The sequence below is a fragment of the Lathyrus oleraceus genome, chromosome 5 (genome assembly GCF_024323335.1).
Source record: "Lathyrus oleraceus cultivar Zhongwan6 chromosome 5, CAAS_Psat_ZW6_1.0, whole genome shotgun sequence".
NCBI lineage: Eukaryota > Viridiplantae > Streptophyta > Magnoliopsida > Fabales > Fabaceae > Lathyrus > Lathyrus oleraceus.
Window position 1 is genome coordinate 395,730,174 of NC_066583.1, and position 8,016 is coordinate 395,738,189.

An 8,016-nucleotide genomic window follows, 5' to 3' on the forward strand; every position below is an offset into this window, starting at 1 on the left:
AAGGAGGAGGATGAACTAGCTCTTGGAAACTCTAAAGCATTGAATGTTATATTCAACGGGGTTGATAAGAACATCTTCAGACTGGTGAACAACTATGAGGTGGCTAAAGATGCTTGGAATATTCTCAAAACAACTCATGAAGGTACCTATAGAGTGAAGATGTCTAGATTGCAGCTGCTTACTAATAAGTTTGATAATTCGAGGATGAAAGAAGATAAAAGTATTCATGAATTCCATATGAAAATCCTTGAAATTGCTAATGCCTCAGGAGCCCTGGGTAAGAAGATGTCAGATGAAAAGCTTGTGAGGAAAATTCTCAGGTCACTTCCCAAGAGATTTGCCATGAAAGTGACAACCATAGAAGAATCTCAAGATATCTGCAAGATGAGAGTGGATGACGTAATTGGATCCCTCCAAACATTCGAGTTGGGAATGATTAATGGATCTGAAGAGAAAGTCAAAAGCATAGCCTTTAAGTCAAACACTGAAGAGAAAGAGGAAGACAGTAGTCAGGATACTGATGAAGATCTGGCAAATACTATATCATTACTTGGGAGACAATTCAACAAAATCCTAAAGAGGATGGATGTAAGGTCAAAGTCTAATGTCAAGAATAACTCATTTGACATCAGTAGGTCCAATGATGCTGGAAGAAGAACAAAATCTGAGGAAAAATCCAAACAGGGCAAAGGAATTCAGTGCCATGAATGTGAAGGGTATGGACACATTAGAGCTGAATATGGGACCTATCTCAAGAAACAGAAGAAGAGTCTTGCTGCCACTTGGTCTGATGACAATTCTGAAAGTGAAACAGAAGGAGAGTCTTCCAATCTTGTGACTTCCTTGACTAGAAGATGGGATTCTGATGAAGACTACAATGATGATGAATTAACCTTTGATGAATTAGCTACTACCTACAGGAAGTTGTGTTTCAGAAGTGAAGAAGTGTGTCAACAAGTGGAGAATCAGAAGAAAATTATAACTCAACTAGAGGATGAGAAGACAGAACACTTAGAAACCATTTCTAAGTTGAAGATCGAAGCCGTGTTCTTGAACTCCAAACTGGATGAGATGACGAAGTATGTCAGAATGCTAAGCAGTTGATCTGACACCTTAGACAAAATCCTTCAGACTGGAAAGATGGCAGGAGACATGACTGGCCTTGGGTTCAATGAATCCTCTCCTAATTGTAGTCCCACTGGTAGCAAACCAAAGATGTCACATCAGGTGCCTCAACATCATAAGGAAATACAACATAAAGGAAAACACCAAAGATGGAGATGTTATTACTGTGGGAAATTTGGCCATATAAAACCATTCTGCTTTAGGCTATATGGTTATCCTAGTCCTACTCATCATCAACCTAGACCCAAACAACATATCCCTGTTGACAAAAAATAGCGGGTTCCTAGGGCTGGTGCTACTAACTTGATAGCTCACACCTCCTTCAATGTCTCAGCCAAAGAAGATTGGTACTTTGATAGTGGATGCTCCAGACACATGACTGGAAGCAAAAACCTACTAATTGACCTCCAACCTCATGCCACCAGCTATGTAACTTTTGATGATGGAGCAAAGGGTGAAATCAAGGGGATTAGAAAGTTGAACTGTTCTGGAGTCCCTAACCTTGATAATGTGTTGCTTGTTAAAGGATTGACTGCAAACCTGATCAGTATAAGTCAACTATGCGACCAAGGTCTAAATGTGAACTTCACAATAACTGAATGCTTGATTACTAATGCAAAAAATGAGGTGATCATTTAATGAGTCAGGTCTAAGGACAACTGCTATATGTGAAATTCTCAAGAAACTAGCTATTCATCAATGTGTTCTCTAGCTAAAGAAGAAGAAATGAAACGATGGCATCAAAAACTGGGTCATCTGCATCTTAAAGAATGAAGAGGATTATATCTGTTGAAGCTGTCAAAGGAATCCCAAAATTAAAGATTGATGAAGGAAGAGTTTGTGGTGATTGTCAGATTGGAAAGCAGACAAAGATGTCACATCAGAAGATCAAACATGACACCACATCTACAGTGCTGGAACTTCTCCACATGGACTTGATGGGACCTATGCAGGTGGAAAGTCTTGGTGGGAAAAGGTATGCTTATGTTGTGGTGGACGACTTCTCCAGATAAACCTGGGTAAATTTTATAACGGAAAAATCTGATGTGTTTGATGTGTTCAAAGATCTTTGCCAAAGACTTCAAAGAGAAAGAGAGATTCATGTTATCAGAATCAGAAGTGATCATGAGAAAGAATTTGAGAACAGTAAATTTGCTAAATTCTGTTCATCTGAAGGAATATGTCATGAGTTCTCTTCTCCCATTACTCCTCAGCAAAATGGTGTGGTAGAAAGGAAAAATAGAACTCTCCAAGAATCTGCTAGAGCTATGATTCATGCTAAAAAGTTGGTTACCACTTCTGGGCCGAAGCTATGAACACGACCTGCTATGTTCACAACAGAGTAACCTTTAGGAAAGGGACCCCAACCACTTTATATGAAGTCTGGAAGGGAAGAAGACCTACTGTCAAATACTTCCATGTGTTTGGTAGTAAATGTTATATCCTGGCTGATCGTGAACAAAGAAGGAAAATGGACCCAAAGAGTGATGAAAGAATATTTTTGGGCTACTCAACAAACCGCAGAGCTTTTATAGTTTTTCATTCCAAAACAAAAGTTATGATGGAATCTATCAATGTTGTTGTTGATGATCAAGAGACTGATGTCACAGACGGTGTTGAAACATTTCTGAATGATGCCTCAACTGATCTCTTAAACAAAAGTAATGAGAGTGAGTCCACTCAAGCTGAACCTGAGCTGATAAAGTTAATAAGGGATCCTCTATCAGAATTCAGAAGGATCATCCTAAAGATCTCATTATAGGAGACCCAAATAAAGGGGTCACCACTAGATCAAGGGAAGTGATATCACATGCCTGTTTTGTGTCCAAGATTGAGCCTAAGAATGTCAAAGAAGCCTTAACAGACGAATTTTGGATCAATTCCATGTAGGAAGAGTTAGGCCAATTCAAGAGAAATGAAGTATGGGAATTGGTTCAAAGACTTGAAGGAATAAATGCTATTGGAACAAAGTGGGTTTACAAGAATAAATCTGATGAAAAAGATGTGGTTACTAAAAATAAAGCAAGGTTGGTAGCACAAGGATACACTCAAGTTGAAGGAGTTGACTTTGATGAAACATTTGCTCCTGTAGCTCGCCTGGAGTCCATTAGATTATTGCTAGGAGTGGCATGTATTCTGAAGTTTAAATTGTTCCAAATGGATGTGAAAAGTGCCTTCTTAAATGGCTATTTAAATGAGGAAGTGTATGTTAAACAACCTAAAGGGTTCACAGACCCAAATCTTCCAAAGCATGTGTATAAGTTGAGGAAAGCCCTCTATGGGTTGAAACAAGCTCCTAGAGCTTGGTATGAGAGACTGACAGTGTTTCTCATTGACAATGGATACAACAAAGGAGGCATTGATAAGACTTTATTTGTCAAAGATGAAGGAGGAAAACTCATGGTGGCTCAGATACATGTGGATGATATTGTGTTTGGTGGGATGTCAAGTAAGATGGTTCAACATTTTGTTGAGCAAATGCAGCCTGAATTTGAAATGAGCCTTGTTGGAGAACTAACCTATTTTCTTGGCTTGCAAGTCAAGCAGATGGAAGATTCTATCTTTCTATCTCAAAGTAAATATGCCAAAAATATTGTTAAGAAGTTTGGCATGGAGAACACAAGCCACAAGAGGACACCTGCTCCTACTCATCTGAAAGTGTCTAAAGATGAAAATGGTATCAGTGTGGATCAAAGTCTCTACAGAAGCATGATAGGGAGTCTGCTATATCTCACAGCAAGCAGACCTGACATTGCTTTTGCTGTAGGTGTGTGTGCTAGATATCAAGCTGAACCAAAGGTGAGTTACATAAACCAAGTGAAAAGGATCCTGAAATATGTCAATGGCACTAATGACTATGGGATGCTATACACTCATGGATCTGAATCTGTGCTATTTGGATATTATGATGCTGATTGGGCTGGAAGTGCTGATGATAGGAAAAGCACATCAGGAGGATGCTTCTTCTTGGGCAACAATTTAATATCATGGTTTAGTAAGAAGAAAAATTGTGTGTCTCTGTCTACTGCTGAAGCTGAACACATAGCAGTTGGAAGTAGTTGTTCTCAACTGGTGTGGATGAAACAAATGCTGATTGAATACAATGTCACGCAAGATGTCATGACATTGTACTGTGACAACCTGAGTGCTATAAACATTTCTAAGAATCTTATTCAGCATAGCAGGACAAAACATATTTATATTCGTCACCATTTTATTAGAGAACTCGTGGAGGATAAGATTGTGACCTTAGAGCATGTTGCTACTGAGATGCAGTTAGCTGATATTTTTACAAAGGCATTGGATGCAAATCAGTTTGAAGTCCTGAGAGGAAAATTAGGGCTTTGTATTTATGAAGACTTGTAGCAATTAATATGGAGTGGGAAAAGTAAGCAAAGTAGTGTCTATGTGGCTGGGTTCTCTCAGTGCTATGAGGGTTTGGTTAAGGAATTCATTGTCAACATTCCTGAGGATATTGCTAACAAGAACAACAAGGAATTTTGCAAAGTATTTGTGAGAGGTAAGTGTATCACATTCTCTCCCACTTTCATTAACAATTTTCTGGGAAGAAGAGTTGAGGGTGCAGGTGAATTGGAAGCTACAGACAATGAGGTCTGTAGAGAAATTACAGCAAGGCAGGTGAAAGGGTGGCCTATTAAAAAGCATCTTCTTGCTGGGAAGTTAACTATCAAGTATGCAATATTGCATAAAATAGGAGCTGCAAATTGGGTGCCTACCAACCACATTTCCACAATTGCTAATACACTTGGAAGATTTATTTTTCTGTTGGAACCAAAATGAATTTTGACTATGGTAGATTTATGTTTGAACAAATTATCAAGCATGCATCTACTAATGCAGTGAAGCTTCCTATGGCCTTTCCCTCTATGATTTGTGGGATTATCCTGAATCAACACCCTGGCATTCTGAGTTCTAATGACTCACCAAGTAGAAGAATACCTACTCTGTCAGTGCACTATAAACTATTTGAAGGAAGTCGTGTCGAAGACATTGTCATGACATTTGCTATGAAAAAGCCAGCCTCTAAAGTTGGAACTATTGCTGAGCTGAAGGAGACTTGTAAAGAGTTGGGTGAAGGGATAAGGGTAGCAACATCTAGGAAAGAATCATTGGAAGCCCTGATTGCAAGCTTGGAGCTAGCTGAAGGTGAGAATATTGAACATGCTAAGGAAGCTGAAGCCCACACCTCTAGTGAGAGGTCTGCAACTAATGATAAGACAAGTGGCAATTCTGTTTCTGATGCTGATGAAGCTGCAAGCTCAAGCTCCTCTGACTAGCTCCTTTGAATTTGGCCCCATTTATGTGATGATTTTTGTTGCTGTTTTGATGGATTTTGGCAATTCTGTTTTGTTGTATTCATGTTTTGTTGGTTTGTATCTCAGCTTGCTTACAGCGGAATATGTACTTGGTTTTGTAACCCTTAACTTTTGACAATTTGGTTTATGACTAAATAGACATTTATTTTGTCTCTTTGGTGTCTTTTAGCTAAAAAGGGGGAGAAGTAGCTATAGCTATAGATGATGTTGGAGATGATGTTGGATGTTTGATACAAAGAGGGAGAAAAGGGGGAAGTTTTCTGTGTGTGTGAAGCAGATTGGTGCTGGGTGGTGGTGTGTTGTGTTTTGAGCACAAGCACATGTGTGTTTACTAGTCGCTATTTTTGCTAGTAATATGTGTATGTTTACTTTTGCTGCTGCTGAACTGATATTTTATTTGATTTCTTGTGAACGTATGATCTAGTGTATATTTTATTTGATTTCTATGTATTGGCATCAATTTTGATAAAACTTAGTGTTATCACAAGTTGTCACGCGTGTTGTCTTGACATATGATATCAGCTTCCTGCAGGATGTTCAAATATGATTGTGCAGGATTTAGCTAAGATGTCAGACCTGATGTTAAGACATGTGTATACAGAACATTCAGTCTGAATGTTATGTATCTTAATATTGTGCTTTTCATGCAAAGCCGTGTGTGATTATGTGGAGATTGAATGCGCAAATCAAGGAGTATTTTGATTTAAAACCAGAATGATCTATTTTCTAATAAGGGATGATTAGCTGTTGTTTCTTAAGAGATATGTAAGGAAAATAGAATTAGGGTTTTATGCTGCCCAGGCCCATTCAAAAGCTTCTATTTAAAGGCCATATAAAACCTAGTTTAAACACACAAGAGACGAATGATAAAGAGAGAGAGTTTTAGGGTTTTATCCTTGTGTGAGCTTGTGTATCGTGAGCCATTCATTCATCTTATTGATGTTTGAATTGGAATGACTTTTGTGTTGTAATTTGTCCACTCTAAGCTTTGAAGCACGAGTGTGTGTTTACTTGGTTGAAGCTTTTAAGCAAGATCAAATATGTGTCCTTGAAGAGTGTCTTCTTTCTTTGTAATATTTTTTTTTATATCACTGTTGTGATTGAGGGGGAGTGAGTAGGGTCTCATATCTAAGAGTTATTAGATAGAAGTCACACGGGTAGAGATTAGGTGAAAAGACTGTAACTTGAAGTTGTTTACTGAGACTCTTTGAACTAATTTTGTTTAGTGAATTTCCTTCCTGGCTTTGTAGCCCCCAGACGTAGGTAAGTTTGCACCGAACTGGGTTAACAATTGCTTGTGTTACTTGTTCAATTGTTTCTTTGTTTTTTATCCTGTTTATATTTTAGTTGTTGTTCAGATATTAGTGTCGTAACATTACCTTCGACATCTCATATTTGATACCAGAATTTCAGTAAGGGTTTCAATTGGGGGGCAAAGCTGGCGCGCAAGGTGTGTTTGAAATGAGCTCCAAGGGCCTGTGTTTATAGCAATTGGGACTGCTATTTGCACACTTGAAAAATTGCTAAATTTGGACATTTCATGCACAAGCTTGCATGGGCGTGTGCATGCCCATGAAGCAATCCAATTTGATCCGCTTGCAACAGTTCTGAAGTTCAAATGAGGCTTGGATGTTAAGGCAATGTGAAATGGGATTTTTGGCATTTGATTTCTTCCAATCATGCAGACCTTTTAAAGCCATGAGCAGCCCTAGCAAACTTTATCCAAAATGCATGAACTTGGGTTCTTTAGAAAGCTTAGATCAAGGGGAACAACTTTGATGTTGGAAACTTTTTCATTTGGAACTTGAGTCTTGGTGAATTTTGAGGTGGAAGTTTGTAAATTTCAACATGTTGAATTTTTTTCTAAGTGTCAAGCCATATATCTCAATATTCCACCTTGCTTAACTTTTTATGTGAGCTTCAAATGAGAAAGGTTTCTTCATCAAAGTTGTATCTCTTTCAAAGACCTACAAAGTGGTCACCAATTTCATGTCATTTGGATTTATAATTATAGAGTTATGCATTTTTTAAGTTGAGGAAAATCACTTGTTCAATGGTATATGTCAAAAATGACATATAATGTATCCTCATATAACATGCTCATAAAAGTTGATTTAGCTTTCACTACAAACATAAAAGTTGGAGTAGATATCTTGAATTTGATTTTGCAACTTGGATATATTTCATCTCATAAAAATTGAGCAAGTTATGGCCTTGAGAATTGACTTTTAAATTAGGGTTTAGACAAAATGACCTATAATATTTCAACATAAAAAATGCTTTTTCCAAGAAAACCTAGATCTAGGTATTAACATGAAAGTTGTTCGAAATGTCATTTAGAGTAAATTTTCTCTTGTAATAATTTCCATATTGTGAAAATTGTAGGAGATAGGGTCTAGGGAGACTCAACTTTAATTAGATGAATTCATCTGGCCAACCACCATCAACCAACTTGCTAACCTTCAATTCTCTTGACTTTATAGGCTCATGGTAGATCATATATGCATAAGATGATGAATTTTGAAGTGTCCCTTGATAAATTTTATCAATTGGT